We start from the raw sequence: 26,156 nt of genomic DNA, 5'->3' as shown, positions 1-26,156 counted from the left end.
CAAGCACTTGAGCCATCTTCTAGTGATTTCCCAGGTGCATTAGCAGGGAGCTGGATCAGAAGTGGAGCAGCCGGGACTCAAACCAGCCCCCACACAGGATGCTGGCACTGCAGGCTTTAAATGTCTGTGCCACAGTGCCAGCCCCCGAAAGAACACTTTTAAGATTCAATCTGGGGGCCAGCGTTGTGGCGTAGTGGGTTAAAGCCCTGGCCTGAACCACCAGCATTCCATATGGGTGCCAGTTCTAGTCCTGGCTGCTCCACTTCTGATCCAGATCTCTGCTGTAGCCTGGGAAAGCAGTAGAAGATGGCCCAAGTCCTTGGGCCCCTGCACACACGTAGGAGATCTGGAAGAAGCTCCTGGCTCCTGGCTTTGGATCGGCTCAGCTCTGGTTGTTGCAGCCATCTGGGGAGTAAACCAGCGGATGGAAGACCTCTCTCTCTCTCTCTCTACCTCTACCTCTCTCTGTAACTCTTTCAAATAAATAAAATAAATTTTTTTTTAAAAAAAGATTTAATCTAAACAGTGCTATGGCTAAAAAACAGATAAAATTTACCTCCTAGAAGATAAATCTGAATCAAAGATACACAAAACTACATCCAAAATAAGTGCTTAGGATAAAAAACTTGTATTAGTTTTGAATTACCAGCAAATATCATCTCTCCTTTAGTTATAAATAATAATGAATTCCTAAATTTACATTCAAAGCCACAATATATTTCTGTGAATGGGGAAGTGCTGGCAAAACACACACACACACACACTCTCTCTCTCTCTCTCTCTCTCTCTCTCTTCTCAACAGCTTTCTAAACATTTTTTAAAAGTTGCAATATGGTGTATAAAAGCCCTTAGGCAGTAAGACAGAATTTCAAAGTTGAGAAGTAAATTGTCTATTTAAATTTAAACTGTCCCTTTAAACAACCAAAAGTACGTTCCAAAACATGCTTTAGTATAAATGCTATGTATTAACATGTCATTTAACTCTTACAATAAGAACTCCAATTAGTTTACATTATTAATATTCTATTATCTATTAATTCTTTTAATTCTGTATCTTAATAGTCTATTATCGGACCGGCGCCGCGGCTCACTAGGCTAATCCTCCGCCTTGCGGCGCCAGCACACCGGGTTCTAGTCCTGGTTGGGGCGCCGGATTCTGTCCCGGTTGCCCCTCTTCCAGGTCAGCTCTCTGCTGTGGCCCGGGAGTGCAGTGGAGGATGGCCCAAGTCCTTGGGCCCTGCACCCCATGGGAGACCAGGAGAAGCACCTGGCTCCTGCCATTGGATCAGCACTGTGCGTAGGCCGCAGCACGCCGGCCGCAGCGGCCATTGGAGGGTGAACCAACGGCAAAAGGAAGACCTTTCTCTCTCTCTCTCTCTCACTGTACACTCTGCCTGTCAAAAAAAAAAAAAAATAGTCTATTATCTCTTAATTCTTTTAATTCTGTATCCTAAGCAAACACAATAAACAACAATCATGATGCAATTAGTTAAACTATTCAAGAACTATTTGATTGGCTCTAAGACCATCAAAAAGACCTGAAATCCATTTACAAATAGGAAAGTTGAATACTAAAGTCTAATTGCTTTCACTAACTATACCTACATAGTAAATGAACAAAATTTATATTAAATAAAAACTCAGTGTGAATAAAGAAATAAATTAATTTGGAAAATTAATAAATAAATTATTAGTATTGTCAATGACTAAATATACTGAGTCTCCTTTTATTAAATTTAATCTATATTTTTTGGTACAATCATTTGTTTTATAAGCTACACAGATACTGCTTAGTAAATGATGGATTTCAAACTCATTAAATTTGTATTCTTTAGAAAGACAGTTTAAAAATGTTATTTTCCTTCACCCTTGCTCCCCTAAAATAAAAGTTCCAGTATTTTGGTTAAGATGAATACACTATTCATTAGCTATATTAAATAAAAGTCAATAATTTATAAGGTTAGTAATTTCCTTCCCTCTTTTGTGTCTTTCTGGTTTATCATTCATTTATACAAAAATCTCTGCAAATTGTATACTATACATCACAGATAAGGATTCCATATTGTCAAATGAGAACTAAAACCTGACATAAAAATAAATCTACAAAAATGAATTTTACTCTTGTACAGAAACATGCTTTATCATCTTTGACAGACACATCAAAAAAAATGTTAAGGTCAGAGGAAAAGGAAAACAAATAATGACAGAGATAAACAAGGGGGCTGGGCAGTGACTCTCTGCATGAGACTTGAGGAGCCTGCCCAGAAATCTCCATTTCTGACTTATATATGAAGCTTCTATAATAGAAAATTCCTTTAGGTTAAATCAGATTATTTCTAGAGGGTCTATGTTACTCAAGAATGATTTGTGTACAAGGTACAGAAACCAATTTAAGCTAGCTTAAGTAAAATGTTATTTATTATAAGAACTGAGGTCAATGTCACAGAATCCAATCTGCAGGGAGAACAGGTAAGTCTCCCGGAAATTAAAAGGTTGCCAGGCAGAAGCATAGTCTTTTTGTCTGTCTGTCCATATCACCCTTCATCTTTGCCTCTGAAAAGTCTATTCCTTTCCTTGGAAAGACATTTGGGTTGTCCTTTCCCAAATAACTATGCCTTGTGTATGACTCTGATACTCAAGTAGTTTTGACTCTGATGCTGTATCTACCAATCAACTTCGTACTATCTCTAGTGAACAGTGCCACATGCCTCAAAAACCCCAGGTGAAGGATACAGCTGATCTAGCTTTGACACTTCCATTTCAATCAATGGTGTCCACAGAACAGAGTCGTTCCTTCCAAGCCGTGGGTAGGGACAACAAACTAAGAATGTGATGTAGCTTAAGAGCAAAGGGGCATCTAAGTTATAAGGTCCCATAGAATGCAATAGAACACTAAAGCAGCTGGATTCCTACCGTGAGGACTGGTATACCTGGTTCAGAGAGCATTGGCCAGTAGCATCATTCAGGTACTTCAGCACTTTGATTTCACTATTAGCAAATTATTCCTCAAGATACTGAAATTCTTCCAAAGAAAATTAGATGTTCATTAAAAACTGATCAATAACCAAGTCAGTTTTCAAAAGATGAGCTAAGACACTAAAGTTTCTTTTCTGTAGAACTTTCCAGAGCTTTTAACAGGCTAATAATATACACCAAGAACCTCAGGACAGGAGAGGAATCAAAGAATATACACCTCTCAACTTCACTGGCTTAAGAACCCTTTTTAAAGTAATATCTGATTGGGTGGCACTGTGGCATAGTGGGTAAAGCTTCTGCCTGTAGTGCTGGCAGCCCGTGTAGGCCCAGTTCAAGTCTGGCTGCTCCACTTCTGATCCAGCTCTCTGCTATGGCCTGGAAAAGCTGCTGAGGATAGCCCAAGTCCTTGGGCAACTGCACCCATATGGGAGACCCGGAAGAGGCTCCTGGCTTCAGATCAGCTCAGCTCCAGCCATTGTGGCCATTTGGGGAGTGAACCAGCGGATAGAAGACCCCCCCCCCCGCCCTGCCGCCACCTCTACCGCTATAACTGTGCCTTTCAAATAAATAAATAAACTTTAAAAAACAAACAAAAAAGTCCTTTTAAAGAAATACCTGCTGATATCTTTTTGTTCATGGAACACTGTCAAAGAAGTGCCACTTGGTGGTATTGAGTCACATCTCAGCCTGTGTTTCTTTTTCTTTTTTTAAAAGTTTTTACTTAATGAATGCATTTTTTCATAGATACAACTTCAGGAATACAGTGGTTCTTTCCCCCATACTCACCCTCCCACCCCAACTCCCAACCCACTTCCCTCTCCTTCTCCCATCTCCTTCTTCATTAGGGTTCATTTTAGTTTGATTGTATGTACAGAGGACCAACTCCATGCTAATCACAGATTTCAACAGTTTGCACCCCCCCACACACACAACATATAGAGTACAGTTTGAGAACAAGATTTGCAGTCGATTCTCATAGTACAACTCATTAAGGAAAGAGTAAGTGCACAGTGACTTGTGTTGTTCCTTTAACAATTAACAATTAACACTCTCTCTCTCTTTTTTTTTTTTTTTTTTTTTTTTGACAGGCAGAGTGGACAGTGAGAGAGAGAGACAGAGAGAAAGGTCTTCCTTTGCCGTTGGTTCACCCTCCAATGGCCGCCGCGGCCGGCGTGCTGCGGCCGGCGCATCGTGCTGATCCGATGGCAGGAGCCAGGAGCCAGGTGCTTTTCCTGGTCTCCCATGGGGTGCAGGGCCCAAGCACCTGGGCCATCCTCCACTGTACTCCCTGGCCACAGCAGAGAGCTGGCCTGGAAGAGGGGCAACCGGGACAGAATCCGGCGCCCCGACCGGGACTAGAACCCGGTGTGCCGGCGCCACTAGGCGGAGGATTAGCCTAGTGAGCCGCGGCGCCAGCCACAATTAACACTCTTATTTATGATATCAGTGATCACCCAAGGCTCTTGCCATGGGCCGCCATGGCTATGGAAGCCTTTTATGACCACAGACTCCATCAGTATTTGGACATAACCATAAGCAAAGTGGATGTTCTCTCCTCTCTTCAGAGAAAAATAAATCCTTCTTTGGTTTAGCCTGTGTTTCAATTCCCATTCCATCACATACCTCAGGAAAGGCATTTAAATTCCCTAAGTGGCAAATTTCTTTATCCATAAAAATGTCAAAAGATCAACCTGAGAATGTAAACACATATAGCAGAGGGCATAGTAAGAGTTCATAAAAGCTATTTGTAAAGAGATTTCCAAAAGCTTGGAAAATGGATGAAAAAAATAAAAAATAAACCATTTCTCAACAAAAGTTCCGGAAAATCAATTTCAAGGAACTTTTGTAAGCAATGGTATCAGTCATTTGACAATGCCACTGCAGTCTTTCCTACATTATCACCTGAAGAAAAATGGGTGCCCTTGAAAGTTTCTTTGGTGTAGGAAATAAAGAGAAGTCAGAAGGAGCCAAATCAGAACTGTATGGTGAAAGCTTAATTATTTCTCTTTGAAACTCTCATAAAATTGTCCGTGTTTGATGAGAGGAATGAGTAGGAACACTGTCATGGTTTGAGGACTCATTGATGAAGTTTTCCCAGAAAGCTAAAACTCTGGTTAACTTTCTCAAAATATTCTCTAATAAGCACAAGTTATTGTTCTTTGGGCTTCCATAAAGTCAGCAAGTAAAATACATTTGGCATCCAAAAAGGCTGTAGCCATGACCTTTGCTTTTGATCACTCTCCTTTTGCTTTTTACCGTACCACTTCCACCTTTTGGTAACCATTGCTATGATTGTCTATGGTTTTAGGATTTCACTGGTCAAGCTATGTTTCACCTCCTGTTACAATTTCACAAAAAAATTCCTCAAGATCTTAATACCACTTACTTAAAGAGTCCTTTGAAAACTCTACTCTCATCTGTAGCTGACCTGGGCACAAGAGTTTTGGTACCCAATGAACAGAAAGTTTCTTTCATTTTAATATTTCAGTCAGAATTGCAGAAAATGAACCATTTGAGATGTCTATGGTGTTGGCTAAAGTTTCTGCTGTTAATCATCAGTGCTCTTCAATTAAGGCATGAATAAGATTAATTTTTTCTTTGCAAATTGATGTGGATGGGCTTCATCTTCAACATCTTCTCATCTGTACCCATTTGTAATTCCTGATTTCCTTGGGGGCACTATCCTCATAACCTTTTCATAAAGCATCAGTGATTTCACCATTTTTCCTCCTAGGCTTCACCACAAATTCAACATATGGTCTTACTTCAATTTTAACAGAATTTACATTGTTCCAATAGAGGCTATGTGAAAACTCATGTCTTGTCATTTTAGTGCCTCTGACTAGGTTCTGCTCACATGGTATAACAAATTAATATTTTGTGCTGGTGCAAAGAAATTTTGAAATTTATGCATAGTTTGTTCATAATATGCATTTTCCATGAACTTTCTGAAGAACTCTCATATTGATTCTCAATTTTATTTTATTTTATTTTTTTAAGATTTATTTATTTATTTGAAAGTCAGAGTTACACAGAGAGAGGACAGGCAAAGAGAGAGAGAGAGAGAGAGAGAGAGAGGTCTTCTATCAGCTGGTTCACTCCCCAAATGGCCACAACAGCCGGAGCTGTGCCGATCTGAAGCCAGGAGCCTGCTTTGGGTCTCCCACGCAGGTGCAAGGGCCCAAGGACTTTGGGCCATTCTCTACTGCCCTTCCAGGCCACAGCAGAGAGGTGGATCGGAAATGGTGCAGCAGGGTCTCAAACCGTTGCCGACATGGGATGCCGGCACTTCAGGCCAGGGTGTTAACCTATTGCGCCACAGTGCCAGCCCCCAATTCTCAATTTTAATACTAGAATTTGGATCCCCACACAAATGGAGAGTAGTTATGTTAACTTGTTATATTACTATATGTAAATATAAATAAGTAAAAACATAAGGGGGAATTTCGAGATGGCAGAATAGGGTGGGAGCTTATTGCTCTAGTCTAGGGGAAGATAGTTTAAAAAAGTGGAGAGAGTACAATCTCAGGGAAGAGTCAGGGAGAAAACTGCAGAGGAAACTCCATACAAATTAGATGGACACTGTAGATCTACAAAGAGTGTGTGGACACAACAGCTCAGGACTCCAGAAGCCAAGAGTCTCAGCACCAGCTTTGGAGAGTGAGGTAAAACCAGACTGCAGTAGCCCAAGCCACAGGCAATAAAGCTACAGGAAGGGTCTGGGATGAATCCTCTGTTGGGGGAACAGTACACCTGCCAACCTAGATGGAAACTAAGGGGGCACATTTTTCCATCCCCAAAGACCTAGAACTGGTGTCCTGTAACTAGCCGAGAGAAGGGTGGGTGCCATTTTGGACATACTAAACAGCAGCACCAGCCAGTGTCCACGCGCCCTACAAGCAGCCAAGTAGATACCTGAGTCTGGATGGGAGTACTGACAGGGGGTTGGGTGCTTGTGACTGTGAGAGCCTTGTGTGCTGGGTCTGTGAAAACACTGTGGCTATGTGGAAGGGTGAAGAGTCTTGTGGCTGGGTCTCTGGGTAGTAATCATGGGTGGCTCCAACACTGGGGGCTCATTAATTCCCTGGTGAGGGTCCTTGCTGTGGGATCCATGCTCACACCAATGCATGGATCCATTGTGTGGTTCTTATATCAGCACAGATGAATATTGTTCCCACTGAGGCCAGCACCCAGGCACTGGTCTCCTGGGAGGAGAAGGGGTGAGTGTGATACTATGCCAACAGAGCAAATTAAACTTTCCCTCTGATTAAAAAAAGAAAAAGAAAAGGAGATTCAACATGCCCAACTTGGATGTCACCTTGGACACTATCCTCACACTGGGCTACAGAACAGTTCCCTGGACACACCCAGCACATACCTCAGGGTACTCACTGGAAGAGCAGATACTCCACTAAGCCACATAGGCACAGTCCAAAGATAAAAGCCACCAGGTGAAAAGAAGAGAGAGATAGAGAGAGAGAGAGAGAGAGAGAGAGAGAATCACCACAAATGCCTAAAAATAAACAAAGCAATACAAAAAACAAGAATAAGGAAGACAACATGACTCTCCCAAAGGAACACAACACTTCAATACTGGAATTTGAAGATGAAGAGATTCAAGAAATGCAGGAAACAGAATTCAAAATTTGATGAGGATTACTTAGCAATAATTGAAGCAAATCCACAAATTAAAAAATCCATTCATAACAAAAATAAAAAGTTTTCCCATGAAATTGAGATTTAAAAAAAATCAAAATGAAATATTGGAAATGAATAATTCAATAGATCAAACAGAAAATGCAGTGGAAAGCCATAGAAACAGACTCGGTGAGGCAGAAGAAAGAATATCCAAGAGACAAATCGCTGAAAATTTTACAGTCAGACCAAAAAAAAAAAAAAAAAGAAGAAATTAGAAAACTATAAAACAGTGGTGGAGATTTAAGGGATACTATCAAACAACCCAAAATACAGGTCTAAGATTTCCTGCAGGCATGGAAAGAGAGAAAGGATTAGAAGATCTTTTTAGTGATATAATAACAGAGAACTTCCCTAATTTGGAGAAAGAAAGGGACATTGAAGTACAGGAAGCACACAGAACTCCTAATAGACATGACTAGAAAAGAACTTCATCACAACACATTGTAATCAAACTCCCCAGCGTAAAACATAAACAAAAGATTCTAAAATGTGTACAACAGAAATGCCAGATTACTTTCAAAGGATCTCCAATTAGACTCAGCAGACTTCTCATCAGAAATCCTAAAGGCTAGGAGAGAATGGTGAGATATATGCAAGCTTTAAGAAAAAAAAAAAAACCTGTAAACCCAGAATATGGTACCCTGCAAAGCTCTCATTAATGAAGAAAGGTGAAATAAATACCTTCCATAGCAAATAGAAATTGAAAGAATTTGTCACCACTTTTTCAGTCTTAAAAAAGCTGCTTAAGGATGTGCTACACACAAAAATAAAGAAACATGGTCATTATATGAAAGAAGGTGAAGGCAGAAAATCTCTCAGTAAAAGTACAAAGGAAATTCAAAGCAAAAAATAGGAACATCTATGGAAAAATGGCAGGGACAAGTCATTACTTATCAATAGTCCCCTTGAATGTAAATGGCATCAACTCTCCAATTAAAAGATACAGATTGGCTGGATGGATTAAAAAAATAAAACCCATCTATTTTTGCCTACAGGAAACATATCTCATCAACAAAGATACCAGTAAACTGAAAGTAGAAGGGTGGAAAAAGATATTCCATGCTAACAGAAACCAAAAAAGAGTTAGTGTAGCCATCCTAATATCAGACAAAATAGACTTTAACACAAAACTGATTAAAAAAAGGACACTATGTAATAATTAAAGAACCAGTTCAACAGGAAGATGTGACTATTATAAACATATATACACCTAGTTACTGGGCACCTGGCTATTTAAAGAAATGTCAGTGGATCTAAAAGGAGACATATACTCAAATACATTAGTAATAGGGGACTTCAATACCAAAGTTTCAGCAATGGACAGATCAACCTGACAGAAAATCAGCAAGGAAACAGAATCAACTGACACTTTAGATCAAATGGACCTAACAGATATCTATAGAACTTTTCATACTACAGTTGCAGAATACAAATTCTTCTTACCAGTGCATGGAATTTTCTCTAGGATAGACCATATGCTATGCCATAAAGCAACTCTCAGCACATTGAAAAAATCTAAATCATACCATGCATCTACTCTGACCACAATAGAATGAAGTTGGAAATCAAGAACTCAAGAATCCCTAGAACATATGAAAACAAATGGAGACTGAACAACATGTTCCTGAATGAGCAGTGGGTCATAAGAGAAATCAAAAAATTTCTGGAAATGAATGAAGACAATACAACATATCAAAACATACAGCATACATCAAACGCAGTGTTAAGAGGAAAGATTATATCAATTGGTGCCTATATCAAAAAATTGGAAAGGCACCAATAAATGAGCTATCAATGCATCACAAGGACCTAGAAAAACAACAGCAACAAAACCCAAAACTAGTAGGAGAAAACAAATAAATCAAAATTAGAGAATAAACAAAATCAAAAACAAAAAAACAATAAAATGATTAGCAAAACGAAGAGATGTTTTTTTGAAAAAATAAAATTGATACACCATTGGCCCAACAAGCCAAAAAAAAAAAAAATGAGGGAGAAGACCCAAGTCAACAAAATTAGAGATATAAAAGGAAAGTTAACAGCAGACACCATAGAAATAAAAGAATCATCAGAAATTACTACAAAGAACTGTAAACCAACAAATTCAGAAACCTACAAAAAATGGATAGATTCCTGGACACATACAACCTGTCTAAATTGACTGAAGACACAAGAAACTTAAAGAGACCCATAACCAAGACGGATATTGAATCAGTAATAAGACTCTCCCAACAACAACAACAAAAAATCCCAATACCAAATGGCTTGACTGATGAATTCTACCAGATATTGAATCAAGAATTAACTCCAATTCTTCTCAAGTTATACAGAACAACTGAAAGGGAAGGAATCCTCCCAAAATCTTTCTATGAAGCCTGTATAACCTTAATCCCTAAACCAGAAAAAGATATGACAGAGAAAGAGAGAACTATAGACCAATATCCCCAATGAACATAGATGCAAAAACCTTCAACAAAATACTAGCCAATCAAATCCAACAACACATGAGAAAGATCCCTGACCAGGGCCAAGTGGGACTTATTCCTGGTATGCAGGGATGGTTCAAGATCCCCAAATCATTCAGTATAATACATCATGTTTAAAAACTGAGAACAAAAATCACGATTATCTCAATAGATGCAGAGAAGGCATTTGACAAAATATAACACCCTTTCATAATGAAAACTTTAAGCAAACTGGGTATTGAAGGAATATTCTTCAACACAATCAAGGCAATTCATAACAAGCCCAAATCCAGCATCCTATTGAATGGGGAAAAGTTGGAAGCATTCCCACTGAGATTCAGAACCACAAAACGATGCCTATTCTCACCAAGGCTATTCTTTAGACTCCTGGAAGTTTTAGCCAGAGCCATTAGGCAAGAAAAATATATCAAAGGGACACAAACTGGGAAGGAGTAAGTCAAACTACCTTTATTTACAGATGACATAATTCTATATATAGGGGATCCAAAAGACTCCACTAAGAGGCTATTGGAACTTATAAAAGAGTTCAGTAAAGTAGCAGGATATAAAATCAGTGTACAAAAATCAATAGCCTGGACCAGTGCTGTGGCTTATTGGATAAAACCACCACCTGCAGTGCTGGTATCCCATACGGGTGCTGGTATCCCTTATGGGTGCTCCACATCTGATCCAGCTCTCTGGTATGGCCTGAAAGAGCAGTAGAAGGCCCCAGTTCAAAGGACCTGGCACACATGTGTAAGACCTAGAAGAAGCTCCTGGCTCCTGGCTTGGGATTGGGAGAGCTCCAGCTTTTGCTGCCATCTGGGGAGTGAAACAGTGGATTAAAGACTTTCCTTCTCTCTCAATCTCTCTTTCTCTCTCTCGGCTGCTGCCTTTCTGTATCTCTGCCTTTCAAATAAATAAATAAACTTTAAAAAAATCAACAGGTTTTGTATACACAGACAATGCCATGACTGAGAAAGAACTTCTAAGATCAATCTCCTTAATAACAGCTACCAAAAAAATCAAATACCTTGGAATAAATTTAACCAAGAACATCAAAGATCTCTACAATGAGAATTACAAAACATTAAAGAAATAAAAGAAGATACAAAAAAATAGAAAAATCTACCGTGTTCATGGACTGAAAGAATCAGTATCATCAAAATTTCCAAACTACTGAAAGCAATTTACAGATTCAGTGCAATACCAATCAAATTACCAGAGACATCCTTCTCAGGTCTAGAAAAAACTATGCTAAAATTCATATGGAAACACAGGAGATCCCAAATAACTAAAGCAATCTTAAATAATAAAAACAAGCCAGAGGCATCACAATATGAGATTTCAAGACATACTGCATTGCAGTTATAATCAAATAAGTCTGGTATTGGTACAAAAACAGATGGATAGACCAATGGAACAGAGTAGAAACTCCAGAAATCAATTCATGCATCTACAACCAACTTATCTTTAACAAAGAAGCTAAAATCAATCCCTTGAGCAAGGACAGTGTCTTCACCTGGATAAACTGGATCTCCCAATGCAGAAGTATAAAACAAGACCTCTACCTTACACCTTACACAAAAATCCACTCAAAATGGATTAAAAAAACCTAAATCTGACCCAATACCATAAAATTAGTAGAGAACATTGGGGGAATCCTGCAAGATATTGAAAAAGGCAAACAGTTCTTGAAAGACACCAGAGGCAGAGGCAATTAAAGCCAAAATTGACAAATAAGATTCCATCAAATTGAGAAGCTTCTGCACTGCAAAAGAAACACTCAGCAAAGTGAAGAGGCAACCGACAGAATGGGAGAAATTATTTGCAATATATACTACTGATCAAGGATTAATAACCAGAATACATAAAGAGATCAAGAAATTAAACAACAAAACAAACTACCCAGTTAAGAAATGGACAAAGGACTTAAATAGCCAGTTTTGAAAGGAGGAAATCCAAATGGCCAAGAGACACATAAAGAAATGCTCAGGATCACTAGCCATCAGGGAAATGCAACTCAACCCAAATGTCTGCCAAATGAAGCCTGGATAAAGAAATTATGGGATATGTATACTATGGAATACTACATAGGAGTAAAAAAAAATGAAATCCTGTCATGGATGAAACTGGAAAACATCATAATTACAATAAGCCAGTCCCAAAAGGACAAATACCATATGTTCTCCTTGATTGTGGAAATTAATAGAGCATCTAAATGATAATCTATAGAAATGAAAGTGACACTTTGAGGTGTCTGAATAGCCCTTGTCGCAACTGTTGAGGAACAGTTTTTTTTTTTTCATAATATTTGTTGAACTCTTCACTTAGTATAGAGTTAATCTTATATGTATAAAGTTAACTGAAAATAAATCTTAGTAAAAAATAAGAATAGGATTAGGAAAGGGAGGAGAAAGATGGGTGGGATTATACATATGGTGGGAAGCACTGGGAACCTGTCCTTATAATGTACCAGTCCACTTCAAATTTTGAATACATCATAACATGCTTTCTTGAGTAGACTCACCCAATGAATTTATGAAACTTTGAAAAAGTGAAGAAAAGAAATCTGCATTCTTCATCATTTCTGGATTACAGCTCAAATCAGTGAACAGTTCAAGGAGTCCTTGCCCTGGTTGATCTCAAGTCATTGCAAATTTTTGAAGCAGGAGGGCCAGTGATTACACCATAGTAGTCAAAAGAGACAGGAGCTGTGGCGTTTACGGGTTCCTATGAAACCAGCCATTTCCTCCAGATGATTTTGGATTTCTGAGTCTGTCAGCAGTGCTTCTAAGGAAAGAAAAGCAGGACTGTGGTCCACAAGCAAGAAAAGGGAATTGGTGAATCCAGACTACAGGAAGCCGGGCTGGCACATTGCCAGAGTCACGTGGCCCGGCAGCCGTGACAGGTCCCGAGGTGGCGGTGCGTGCCACTTGGGGGCGGGAGCAGCCACACTCAGAACGCTCGGCCCAGCAGTCCCACCCAACTTATTCTTGGTCTTTCCTCATGGTCCGCAAGCACTAACTCAAAGAGGAGGGGCCTGGTCGTTCAGGCGGCGGGAGCTGAGGCAGGTCTCCACAATAGCAATGGTGGCCCACAGTGGAAAACTCGAATATAAATATTTAAATGAAAATGTCAGTTGTATGTTGACTTCAAGGTAGCTAGAAAAACCAAACCTGCCATTTGGGCACACAGCATGTTGCCTCTAAATGATGATGCTATCACGTTACTCATAATTCTCAAATACAGAGAAATCTTTCTGGAATACACCTGATTCTTCTTAATTAAAGATAACTGAACCTTGGAATTCTTGTGTGATGAACTAGTACTAATGAGAAAATAAAATTTCTAAAATTAGATATAATGAACCTTTAAATATTTTTTGCTCTGTGTAATCTCTGTGCATCCCTCCCCCAATACTCTCACATATCTCACTTTGTAAAAAATCTACTTTAAAAGGCTGTTGGTTCCTATGAAACACCACAGATCTGCAGATATTCTGAAGAATGAATGATGAAGGTTAAAGACTCTTTAGATAACTAGGGATGGAGAAAATGTTAGGGATTTTTTTTTTTCCACAAGACTCCTTTCTGTTGAAGGACTGCTGATTTTCCTGGGTTGACATGGGTTTGCTTTTATGACCCAGCTATCCCACTCCTGGGAATATAGTCAAAGGAAGTTAAATCAGTGTATGAAAGGGATACCTGCACTTCCATGGTTATAGTAGCTTAATTTACCATATCAATGATACGGGACTCAACCAAATGCCCATCAGCTGATTAGGGTAAAAGTGATGTGTGTATATATACATGATAGACTATTACTCAGCCATGAAATAGAAATTGCAACAAAATGGATGAACTGGAAATCATTATAATAAATGAAATAAATAGACCCAGCAAGATAAATTACTTTTTCTCTAGAAGTTGAAAGAGAGTATAACTATTGTGGGATGTCATATTATTTAGTATGTTTATAAATATTGCTTCATTGAATCATTCCATATACATGACAGTATGCCCTTCTCTCCCCATGTTATGATCACTGTCATGAATCCTCTACTTCGTGATACTAATATGTATGCTTTCAAGAAAAAAAGTCGACATATGAATTGAATAAGGTAAAATATTTAAAAATTGTAAAATTTTAACTAAAAAAATAATGAACATATTAAAAAACTGTCATAGGCTAGGCCATTAGCATAGAACAATATATCCATGTTTCATATTGGAACACCTGGGTTTGATACCCAACTCCAACTCCTAACTATAGCTTCCTGCTAATACAGACCTGGGAAGCAATGGTAATGGCTCAAGTAACAGGAGCCTGTCACCCACGTGAACCACCTGGATTGTGTTCCTGGTACCTGACTCTGGCCCTGGCCTAGCCACATTGTTGCAAGATTTGGGAAGTGAACTAGTGACCATGTGTGCTGTGTGTGTATGTGTCTGTCTCTGCCTTAAAAGTAAATAGAACTGCCTTAAATGCGCAGTGTTGAAAATCAAATCTACTAAGTAGAAGATCTTCCTGATAGTGTTTTTTTGTTTTTTGTTTGTTTGTTTGTTTGTTTAGACAGGCAGAGTGGACAGTGAGAGAGAGAGACAGAGAGAAAGGTCTTCCTTTGCCGTTGGTTCACCCTCCAATGGCTGCCGCAGCCGGCGCGCTGAAGCCGGCGCACCACGCTGATCCAATGGCAGGAGCGAAGTACTGCTCCTGGTCTCCCATGGGGTACAGGGCCCAAGGACTTGGGCCATCCTCCACTGCACTCCCTGGCCACAGCAGAGAGCTGGCCTGGAAGAGGGGCAACCGGGACAGAATCCGGCACCCCGACGGGGACTAGAACCCGGTGTGCCGGCGCTGCAAGGCAGAGGATTAGCCTAGTGAGCCGCGGCGCCAGCCTGATAGTGTTTTAAAAACCTTTATTTAGAACAATATTATTTGTCTTTGAAATATTAATAATCTGAAAATTGAATATTGAAGTTTCAAAGTACTTCTCTCCATCCTACTACCACTTGTGAGCCAACTATACTCACTGATCCATGTGTCAGTTTTACATAATAACCACTTTTTAAAAATATTTTTTTTATTTATTTATTTGAAAGAGTTGCAGAGAGAGAGAGAGATCTTCTATCTGCTGGTTCACTCCCCACCTGGGCCAATCCAAAGTTAGGAGCCAGAAGCTTCTTTTGGGTCTCTCATGTGGGTTCAGGGGCCCAAGGATGTGGGCCATCTTCTGCTTTCCCAGGTCACAGCAGAGAGCTGGATCAGAAGTGGGGCAGCCAGGACACAAACCTCTGCCCACATGGGATGCTGACACTGAAAGAGGCGGCTTTACCTACTACACCGCAGTGCCAGCCCCCATAACCACTTTTTGAAAATTTTTGAGGGATTGCATTAGCATGGTGGAATAGGAAGGGAGCTTACTGCTCTAGGTTAGGAGAAGATAGTTTTAAAAAAGTGAGGAGAGTGCAGTCTCAGGGAAAAGTTAGGGAAAAAATGGCAGAGGAAACTCCACACAAATTAGAGGGAAACTGTGGACCTGCATGGAAGATGTGGATATGCACAACTCAGGACCCCAGCAGCCAAAAACCTCAGCAACTGCTCTCGAGTGAGTTGAGACCAGACTGCAGCAGTCCAAGCCACTGGCGATAAATCTGCAGGAAGAGCCAGGCAAGACTCCAGCTTGGAGCCCTGTGGAGGACAGTGTACCTGACAAACTAGAGGAGAAAAGAAAAGGGGGTACTCATATCTCTCTCCCTGATCAGCCTGCAACTGGCGTACTATAATCAGGCAATAGAGAGTGGGTGCCATTTTGGACATACGTAACAGTTATGCCAGCTTGTGTCTGTGTGCCCAGCAACCATCCAGGTAGAGATGCCTGAGTCTGGATGGGAGAACTGACAGGGGGTTGGGTGCTCATGACTGTGGGAGACTTGTGTGCCAGGACTGTGAAAACACTGTGGCTGCATGGGAGGGCTCAGGGTGTGGCTGGGACTTTGGTTAGTCCCAAATTATGGGTGGCTCCATATGCTCAGGGATCCCTAATTCCCTGGTGAGGGTCATTGCTACAGAATCTGTGCTTACACCGAAGACTGCAGAGATGCTTTGTGTGGATTTTGTGGCAGTGGGAACGAGTATTATACCCACTGGTCCTAGTTCCCAGGCACTGATCTTCTTTGAGGAGAGGAGGTGAGTTGAGACAACACCAACAGAGGTGAACAAACCTCCCCTCTCATTTAAAAAAAAAAAAGGATTTAACCACACCCAATTTGGGTATCATCTTGAATACTCCCTTCACCCTGGAGCACTGAAAAGAGCTCTCTAGCCATACCCGACACACACCTCTAGGTATTCACTGGAAAAGCAGAAACTCTGCTAATCCACAGAGGGATAGTTAAAGACTAAAACCATCACAGGGGAAAAACAAAGAAGAAACCAATGATTATCTCCACAAATGCCGAATAACAAACTACCAATTCAAGAAACAAGAATAAGGAAACCAACATGATATCCCCAAAAGAACACAACGCTTCAATTCCAGAACGTGAAGATGAAGAGACTGAAGCGATGCCAGAAATGGAATTCAAAAAATTGATTTTAGGATTACTTAGAAGTAATCAGAATCAAATCCACGAACCAGTGAAATTTGTACATGACATGAAAGAAAATTTCTCCCACAAAATTGAGATCTCAAACAAAGAAAAATGAAATCTTGGAAATGAACAATTCAGTAGAACAAACAAAAAGTGGAGTAGAAAGTCTTAAAAACAGAATTGGTGAAGCAGAATAAAGATTATCTGATTTAGAAGACAAACTGCAGGAAATTTTACAGTCAGACTGAATTTTAAGAAGAAATTAGAAAACTAAAAATATAGTGTTGGAGACCTATAGGATACTTTCAACCGACCCAACATATAGGTCTTAGGAGTTCCTGAAGGCATGGAAAGAGAGAAAGGATTAGAAGGCCTTTTTAGTGAAATAGTAGCAAAACTTTCCTAATTTGGAGAAAGAAAGGGACATCCACTATAAGAAGCACATGGAACTCCTAATAGACATGGGCAAAAAAGATCTTCACCATGACACATTGTAGCAAACTCTCCACAGTAAAACATAAAGAAAATATTTTAAAACTCGCATGAAAGAAACACCAAATTAATTTCAGAGGATCTCCAATCAGACTCACAGCTGACTTCTCATCAGAAACCCTAAAGGCTAGGAGAGAATGGCAAGATTAATGCCAAGTCTTAAGAGAAAAGAACTGTCAACCCAGAATACTATAACCAGCAAAGGTCTCATTTATGAATGAAGGTGAAATAAATACCTTCCATAACAATCAGGCATTCTTACAGGAAATGACAGGCATTATAACTAGCCTCTAACTGGTAGGCCAAACACCTCCCCCATAGCCATTTTTTAGAAAGCTTTTATTTAATAAATATAAATTTCAAAAGTACAACTCTTGGATTATAGCAGTTTCCCCACCTCCATAACCACCCTCCCACCTGCAAACCATCCCATCTCCTACTCCCTCTCCTATCCCATTCACATCAAGATTCATTTTTAAATTATCTTTACATAAGAAAGATCAACTTAGTATATACTAAGTAAAGATTTCAACAGATTGCACCCACACAGACACACAAAGTATAAGGTACTGTTTTAATACTGATTTTACCATTAATTCACATAATACAACACATTAAGGACAGAGATCCTACATTGGGAGTAAGTGCACAGTGACTCTCATTGTTGATGTAATAATTGACACTGTTATTTATGACGTCAGTAATCACCCGAGGCTCTTGTCATGAGCTGCCAAGGCTATGGAAGCCTGTGGAGTTCACAAACACCAACCTTATTTAGACAAGGCTATAATCAAAGTGGAAGTTCTCTCCTTCCTTCAGAGAAAGGTATCCCCTTCTTTGATGGCCCATTCTTTCCACTGGGATCTCACAGAGATCTTTCTTTTAGGTCATTTTTTTGTCACAGTGTCTTGGCTTTCCATGCCTGAGAAACTCTCATGGGCTTTTTAGCCAAATCTGAATGACTTAAGGGCTGATTCTGAGGCCAGAGTACTGTTTAGGGCATTTGCCATTCTATGAATCTGCTGTGTATCCTGCTTCCCATGTTGCATCCTTCTCTCCTTTTTAATTCTATCAATTATTATTAGCAGACACTGGTCTTATTTATGTGATCCCTTTGACACTTAATCCTATCATTATGATCAGTTATGAACTTAAACTGATCACTTTAACTAATAAGATGGCATTGGTACCTGCCACCTTAATGGGATTTGGATTCCATGGCATGTTTCTAGCTCTACCGTTAAACCCATAGACATTTTTAAATGGTGAAATAGATCAGTGCCTTAATCAGTTTCCTAATTTATTTCTAGTGTTTTCTTTTTAGATAATTCATTTACTTTCCCTCTGAATTCTTGGACCAATATTGATATACAAGTATACTTTTAGAAATGTACTGATAATAGATGACTGACACCATAAAAGTAGAAATCAACAAAACCCACCATGCTTTGATTTGTGGTGAAACAAAATGCCTAGAGGTTTACTGTGTGTCAGTCAACTTGTTATTTTTCAGCAGTCACTTTTGCCTTGCTCAGAGAAGACTTCAATTGGTTGAGTTTACTACTCTATGAAAGTAGTGGGTAGTGTACTAAGTGGCCACCTCAAATTTTGAAAGAGCAGTATTTCATGAATACCATTTATGTATGAAGATCAGTTAGTCTTGAAAAGAAGTGAAGAAATTTCATCTTGGGGAGAGGAAGTTAGTATCACATTCAGGATTTTGGTTATATTCTAGTAAGAATATAAATATAGCATTTACATGGTCCTATGGTGCTGCTTAAATGCTTCCTGTCCCAGTCTGAATGATGAATTAAGTTATATCAGGCATATAGTACAAACAAAAGGAACGTAAAGTTCAGAAATACTAATTTAGAATTTTGTATTGTATGCAAGTTACCAGGAAGTAGTAGAGGTTAAATCTAGGCTTCTGTAGAAGTTTTTATATTTCCTTGTATAACCTTTGCGCCTGCACATTTCCTGCTTTAGCTGTTGTGTAAACACTGTACTAGTTAAGCTAGAAAGATATAAGCTCTGTTTAGGTTCTCAAGATTCAGTGGCCTCATGATTTGGGGATAATCTGGTAGTCTAGTAGTAGTTTCATGTCACTGTCTCTTTGGGAGTTTGAAGAATCCAAGCATACCAATAAATAATTGAAAATTTTTCTAGGAAAGTAACTTTCAATTAGATTATAGTATTCCTTACTGGACCTAGAGGGTAGAGCAGGGAAAGCATGCTTTAAGGAATAGGAAAATTGTGTGTTTGTGTACTACTCAGAAGGAGGAAGGGCTTTGCTGAATGGTGTTAAGTTCATGGTTCAGGCCAATCATTTTATTTATTTTTAAAAATTTTTATTTTATTTATTTGAAAGCATTACAGAGAGAGAGAGAGAAAGAGAGGGAGAGAGGTCTTCTACCCTCTGGTTCATTCCCCAGATGGTAGCAATGGCTGGAGCTGAGCCTCTCTGAAGCCAGGAACCAGGAGCTTCCTCTGGTTCTCCCATGTAGGTGCAGAGGCCCAGGGACTTGGGAAATCCTCCATTGCTTTCCCAGGCACATCAGCAGGGAGCTGGATGAGAAGTGGAGCAGCTGGGATTGGAACCAATGCCTATATGGGATGCTGGCGCTGCAGGCCCAGGCTTTAGCCTGCTGCGCCATAGTGCTGGCTCCAAGGCCAAGTCATTTTTGTCCTGGAGTTGGGGAGTAGGAAGGAAGAGGGGGTATAAACTCCATGTATTTTTATAAATAATTGGGTCAATATCCTGAATATTAATCACCATGAATACTAAATGTCTTGGAGAAATTGTACTGATGTTTAATTTCCCTTACTGTGTATAATATGTAGCTCCCCAAGGACAAGCTAGCAGATGGTGAATTTAAAAAAAAGCTGACATCATTATACAGTAAAAGTACACATGGACTCTGACGTGGGTTAAACTCCCAGTGCAATCATTGGCCTGGTGAGGTGACCTTCTCCTGTCTTCCTTTTCCTTATCTGTAATTAGGTAAGTTTGTTGGCACTTTTAAACAGAGTTTAGCTAGCAGTTTTATACATGCTGTTTTTCCTCTCTGTTCTTTCTTGGATAATCATAAAATTATACATAATTTTAAGAATGCTTAAAGGCATGAAAATACTTGTTATGCAAATGTGTTAGGAATTCATTATTTTAAATTTTAAGTGGAAAGAGGTAGAAGATTGCCACTACTTTGTGGAATGCCTTTTTTATCTCACTATAGAAATTTTAATTGTTTTTAGAATATATACTACTTTGTAGACTAATCTTTGTTTAAAATATGGTCATTTTAGCACTGGGAAGTTTTTAAAAATTTTTATTTATTTAAAAAGCAGATTGAGAGAGAGAAAGAGAGCTTCTATCTGCTGGTTCACTCCCCAAATGACTGTAAGGGCTGGGGACTTAGCCTGGCTGAAGCCAGAAGCCTGGAATTCCATCCTAGTCTCCCATGTGTGTGACAGGGGCCCAAGTACTTAGACGATTTTCTGCTGCTTTCCTAGGTGCATTAGCAGAAAGCTGAAAGTGAAACAGCTGGGACTCTAACCAGTGCTGACATGTGGGATGTTAGCAGTAGCTTAACCCACTGTGCCACAGTACTGGCCCCCATTGAGATGGTTTAAGGAAAGAGAACATTGTGGGGGAACAAGTAAAGACATACTTGTGTGTTGGGAATTATAGATCCTAAATTACTATGTGTATTACATTTGTAAAGATTTATTTTGCTCCTTTAGATAAAACTTAGGGATGAATCTGCGTTTTATACTTTTAAGATTTCCTGTATGACATAGGTTGCTTCCTGGCTCACCCACAATAAAATGAAGAAAAACGCAAGTGATCTGAGGAACAATAAAACTGGAAGAACAACTATTTCATGGAAGTTAATTATTTCACTATGTCTTCCTTATTCTCCCCAGTATAACCCACAGTTTATTTATTTATTTTTTTATTTTATTTATTTTTTTGACAGGCAGAGTGGACAGTGAGAGAGAGAGAGAGAGAAAGGTCTTCCTTTTCCATTGGTTCACCCCCCAATGGCTGCTGCGGCCAGCGCGCTGAGGCTGGTGCACCACACTGATCCGAAGCCAGGAGCCAGGTGCTTCTCCTGGCTTCCCATGAGGGTGCAGGGCCCAAGCACTTGGGCCATCCTCCACTGCACTCCTGGGCCACAGCAGAGAGCTGGACTGGAAGAGGAGCAACTGGGACAGAATCCAGCACCCTGACCAGGACTAGAACCCGATGTGCCGGCATCGCAGGCGGAAGATTAACCTATTGAGCCGCGACGCCGGCCTAACCCACAGTTTAACTTTGAGTTGTTGTTACTTTACACTCCAAAGCTTTAAAACTTCTGCCTAGTGTATTAGATTAAGAAAGCTGAGGTACTGATACTGGGTTAATTAAAAGGCTTAGTAAATGTATTATTTTCTTATTTGTGTTTGTCTTGTTTCTGTTTTTATGTTTGAATAGTTGCTGTTTTTAATTATTCAGTTCAGCAACTTCATAATTTTCTCAAACATTTTTCTCCATATTATGAATATCTAAAAATAAAAGGCCCTATTGCTCTTTTATTTGTTTCAGAGTTGGACTGCAACTGTTATACGGTGCCATGTAAGAACTGTTCATTTTTTTTTAAACTTTTATTTAGTAGATATAAATTTCCAAAGTACAGTTTATGGGTTACAATGGATCCCCCCCCCCATAATTTCTCTCCCACCCAAACCCTCCCATCTCCCGCTCCCTCTCCCATTCCATTCACATCAAGATTCATTTTCAATTATCTTTATATACAGAAGATCAATTTAGTATATATTAAGTAAAGATTTCATCAGTTTGCCCCCACACAAAACACAAAGTGCAAAATACTGTTTGAGCACTAATCATAGCATTAATTCACATTGAACTACACATTAAGCACAGAGATCTTACATGAGGAGCAAGTGCACAGTGACTCCTGTTGTTGACTTAACAAATTGACACTCTTGTTTAAGTGACTCCTGTTGTTGACTTAACAAATTGACACTCTTGTTTAAGCAGTCTCCCCAGGCTCTAGTCATGAGTTCCTAAGGCCATGGAAGCCTCCTGAGCTCGCCAACTTTGATCTTATTTCGACAAGGCCATAGTCAAAGTGGAAGTTCTCTCCTCCCTTCAGAGAAAGGTACCTCCTTCTTTGATGGCTCATAGACGCTTATGCTACTCAGTGTCAGGCTGAAGCTTAAGAAGTAACAATTGCTCAAGCAATTGAACTAAAATATGCACCTGGACTAATTGCTGCACTGGCATATGAAACAGCCAATTCCTATCAAAAAGCTGATTATACGTTATCCAGCTTGGAGCCTGCATACTCTGCTAAATGGAGAAAATATCTTCACTTGAAAATGTTTCTACACAGCTTATGCTTACTGTTATTGTCAGATTTTGTTGGCTAGTGATAAATGGTGAAACAATCAGGTCCCTCCAAGAAGCAGAAAAATTTTATGCTAAAGCAGAAGAACTATGCAAAGAATATGGAGAAACCAAAGGACCTGGACAGTCAAACCATCAAGATACTTGTTCTTCAGGAAACTTGGAAACCTTGTGAAGAACACACTAGAAAAATGTCAGAGAGAAAATGGGTTTTATTTACTTTCAAAAAATGCTAGCTGAAGCTCCACAACTAGAACTCAAAGCAAATTATGGTCTCGTAGAGCCTGTACTTTTTGAATTTCCTCCTACAAGTACTCACTGGATACTAGAAATATTGGCTGCCTTTGATCTCACCAAGAGACCCAAGGATGACAGTGCCAAACTCAAACCAGAAGATGTGAAACCTGTTAAAAGAACCAGATATCAAACTCAAAAGGTCACTAGTTTCTACCTATCCTTACATACTCCTGGAATAAGGTGCAATTAAAATTTACTGCTAGTAGATAAGACAAACCATGGATCTTCAGTTCATTTTTCTTAAAATGATTTCTCTGAAACTTTTTGAATTATTACATTCAGAGGGAACCTGCCTCCAGTTTATTTGTTCTTGGTTTTGATAAAGTAGAGATGCTTCCATGCTTTGTTTCCAGATTCTCCTTTTTAATCAGGACAATGCCTGAAAGATCTTATTGTGCCCCTAAAGGATGTATTTGGGGATTAATCTTTTTTTGAACTCTGGGTAATAGTAATTTCAGATTAATATATAATGGGCGTAAATCATGTAACTTTCACATTCAGGAATATTTTCACAAAAAAAGTTTATGTTCCTCCTTATTTGATACCTGAAGAATGACAGCAATTAGTTTTTAACAAAGATAGGGTTTTTTTCTCCCCTCACCATTGTATTTGTTTTAATACAGACCTAAAATGGTCTGAGTCATTTATAATTTCTGGTAGAAAAAGAGTGGCTTAAAGATCAGAACACTTTCAAACCAAATCCCTTAAATAGATTAGAATCTATAATTTACTTGAAAATCAGTGTTTATAGGTATGGTGACTCTTTTAAGAATATATCTCTATTTTTGTAGCCCTATGTTTCATTCTGTTTTAATAACCCTAAGTTGATTTTTACAAGTGCCTTTTCTAATGAGCTTTTTACTTAGAGAAATAACTTTGTTAACGGTTTTTAATGTTTCTTATAGAAGACAGTACAAATGCAAAATGTTTTTTGAAGTAAAAATTTACAACTCTGCCTTTCAAATAGATAAATAAATCTTAAAAAAAATAAATAGTAGTGTGTATTGAGAACTTGCTGTTTGCCAGGCACTGTGCTAAGCAGTTATACAACTAAACCATTAGTTCCACAGAACAGCCCTGTGAGGAATGAATAAAATCTGCAAAAAGTGCTAAGGTAGTAATGTACATTTCATTATGAAGAATAGCTAGAATATGCCCAAGTCAACATTGTCATCAGATGAGTGATTCCTTTAATCCTGTATCGTGGTTTACACTGTTCAGAGACACTCCTTAGGAAAGGCTACACAGAGTCAGTGTGGGTTTTTTTTTTAAATATACAAAATCGTTAATTTCTGCTTACAGTATGATATTTAATATTTGAAGCAGCAGTTTCCAGAGTAAGTGGAGTAATAACAAATAAGCATTTAGTTTTATTTTGCTGTCTACAGGAAAAAAAATTTATCAAACTTCCCCATATCTTGTGTGATCCCCATTATGAAGTCCATCATTGTCTTTGCTGTAAGCCATTTACTGACAAAATCATACACAGTACTACACAGCTCTTTTCTTTCTACCTATAAGACTTATTTATCTTAGGTAATAGAGCCTATTAATCTAGTTACTAAATTTCACACTGACATTTTTGTGGATTCTATTACCATACCATACATGAAATGGAAACATGTATTATATTCAGTGCTTCTATAGAACCTAGTAAATATTGGTATTACTTTAAAACAGTAATTAAACATTCTGTTGGCTCAGCAAAGGTAATACTGTGACTAAAATACCCCATCCCATCATATTTAATGCTTTCTGACATGGTGTTGGGAATTTGGAGAAATCATCAAATGTAAAGTTGTGTGACAATTATAGAGAGATATAACTGTTTGTATTAACTGCATTTGGTACCAAGAAGTGACAGCTAACATATTACTTCTGCTAAAGGTGTTATTTGTATGTTATCTTTTCATTCATGAAAAAAGTAATTTAACTTATAAAAATAAATATATTCACCTACTTGAAAGAGTGAGAATGAGATATCTGTTGGTTCACTCCACAAATGCCTACCAACAGCCATGGCTGGTCCAGGACAAGCCATGAACTCCATGAGGGATTTTTCCTATGTGGGTGGCAGTGACTCAAATACTTGAGCCATCATTTGCTGCCTCCTAAGATACATTAGCAGGAAGCTGAATCAGAAACAGAGATGCCATGACTCAAACTAAAACTCAATATGAGATGCAGGCATTTCAAGCTGTGGCTTAAACTGCTGCAACATAAAGCCCACTGCATGACTGACATTTGTAAACTTGGAACAATCATTCTCGGCTGGCGCCATGGCTCAATAGGCTAATCCTCCACCTGCGGCGCCAGTACACCAGGTACTAGTCCCGGTCGGGGCACCGGATTCTGTCCCAGCTGCCCCTCTTCCAGGGCAGCTCTCTGCTGTGGCCCGGGAGGGCAGTGGAGGATGGCCCAAGTCCTTGGGCCCTGCACCCGCATGGGAGACCAGGAGAAGCACCTGGCTCCTGGCTTCGGATCAGCATGGTGTGCGGCCGCAGCGGCCATTGTGGGGTGAACCAATGGAAAGGAAAAGGAAGACCTTTCTCTCTGTCTCACTGTCCATTCTGCCTGTCAAAAAAAAAAAAAAAAAAAAAAAAGAAAAGAAAAAAAGAAAGAAAAAATCATTCTCACATTTAGCATAACTAGGAATCAAAGACAAGGCAAACACTCAACACATGGCAGGCATGTCCCAAAGAGGGAGAAAAAAGTTAGAGACAGTTATTTTTAAATAGAATTATAGGAAAAGTGGGAAAGGTATCTCCATTCATTAGGAAACAAAAAATACTCAACAATATATATGACTTATGCTATTAGCTTTTTTGATTTTCTACAACAAAAAAGGCAAATATTCCTTAAGGGTTACTTAAATAAACTTCCTTTTTTTCTTACTCTTTTTGGATTTAATCAGCCCATCTAAGTCATAAATCATTACATAAGATATGTTTACTTTTAAATACAAGGACTTGTTATTTAAGCTAAAGAAGTAGAAACAAATCAGATTAAATGTTTCAAAGCCATTCTCTTTACCTTTTTTAAAAAAAAATATTTATTTATTTGAAAGTCAGTTACACAGAGAGGACAGGCAGAGAAAGAGGTCTTTCATCCACTGGTTCACCCCCAATTGGTCACAACGGCCGAAGCTGCGCCAATCCGAAGTCAGGAGCCAGGAGCTTCTTCTGGGTCTCCCATGTGAGTGCAGGGCCCCAAGGACTTGAG

General features: G+C 39.1%; 1 protein-coding gene and 1 pseudogene across 2 annotated transcripts in view; one reads left to right on the top strand and one right to left on the bottom strand.

Annotated features, from left to right (window-relative positions):
• The window catches only part of GALNT7 (polypeptide N-acetylgalactosaminyltransferase 7), a 182,027-nt gene that overhangs the window by 136,674 nt on the left and 19,197 nt on the right, over positions 1-26,156 (bottom strand). The window lies entirely within an intron of this gene.
• LOC103346110 (BRO1 domain-containing protein BROX pseudogene) lies at positions 22,412-24,743 on the top strand (annotated as a pseudogene).

The sequence above is a fragment of the Oryctolagus cuniculus genome, chromosome 2 (assembly GCF_964237555.1).
Source record: "Oryctolagus cuniculus chromosome 2, mOryCun1.1, whole genome shotgun sequence".
Lineage (NCBI taxonomy): Eukaryota > Metazoa > Chordata > Mammalia > Lagomorpha > Leporidae > Oryctolagus > Oryctolagus cuniculus.
The sequence above is the reverse complement of the archived record's forward strand: the minus strand, read 5'-3'. Positions and strand labels throughout refer to the sequence as shown.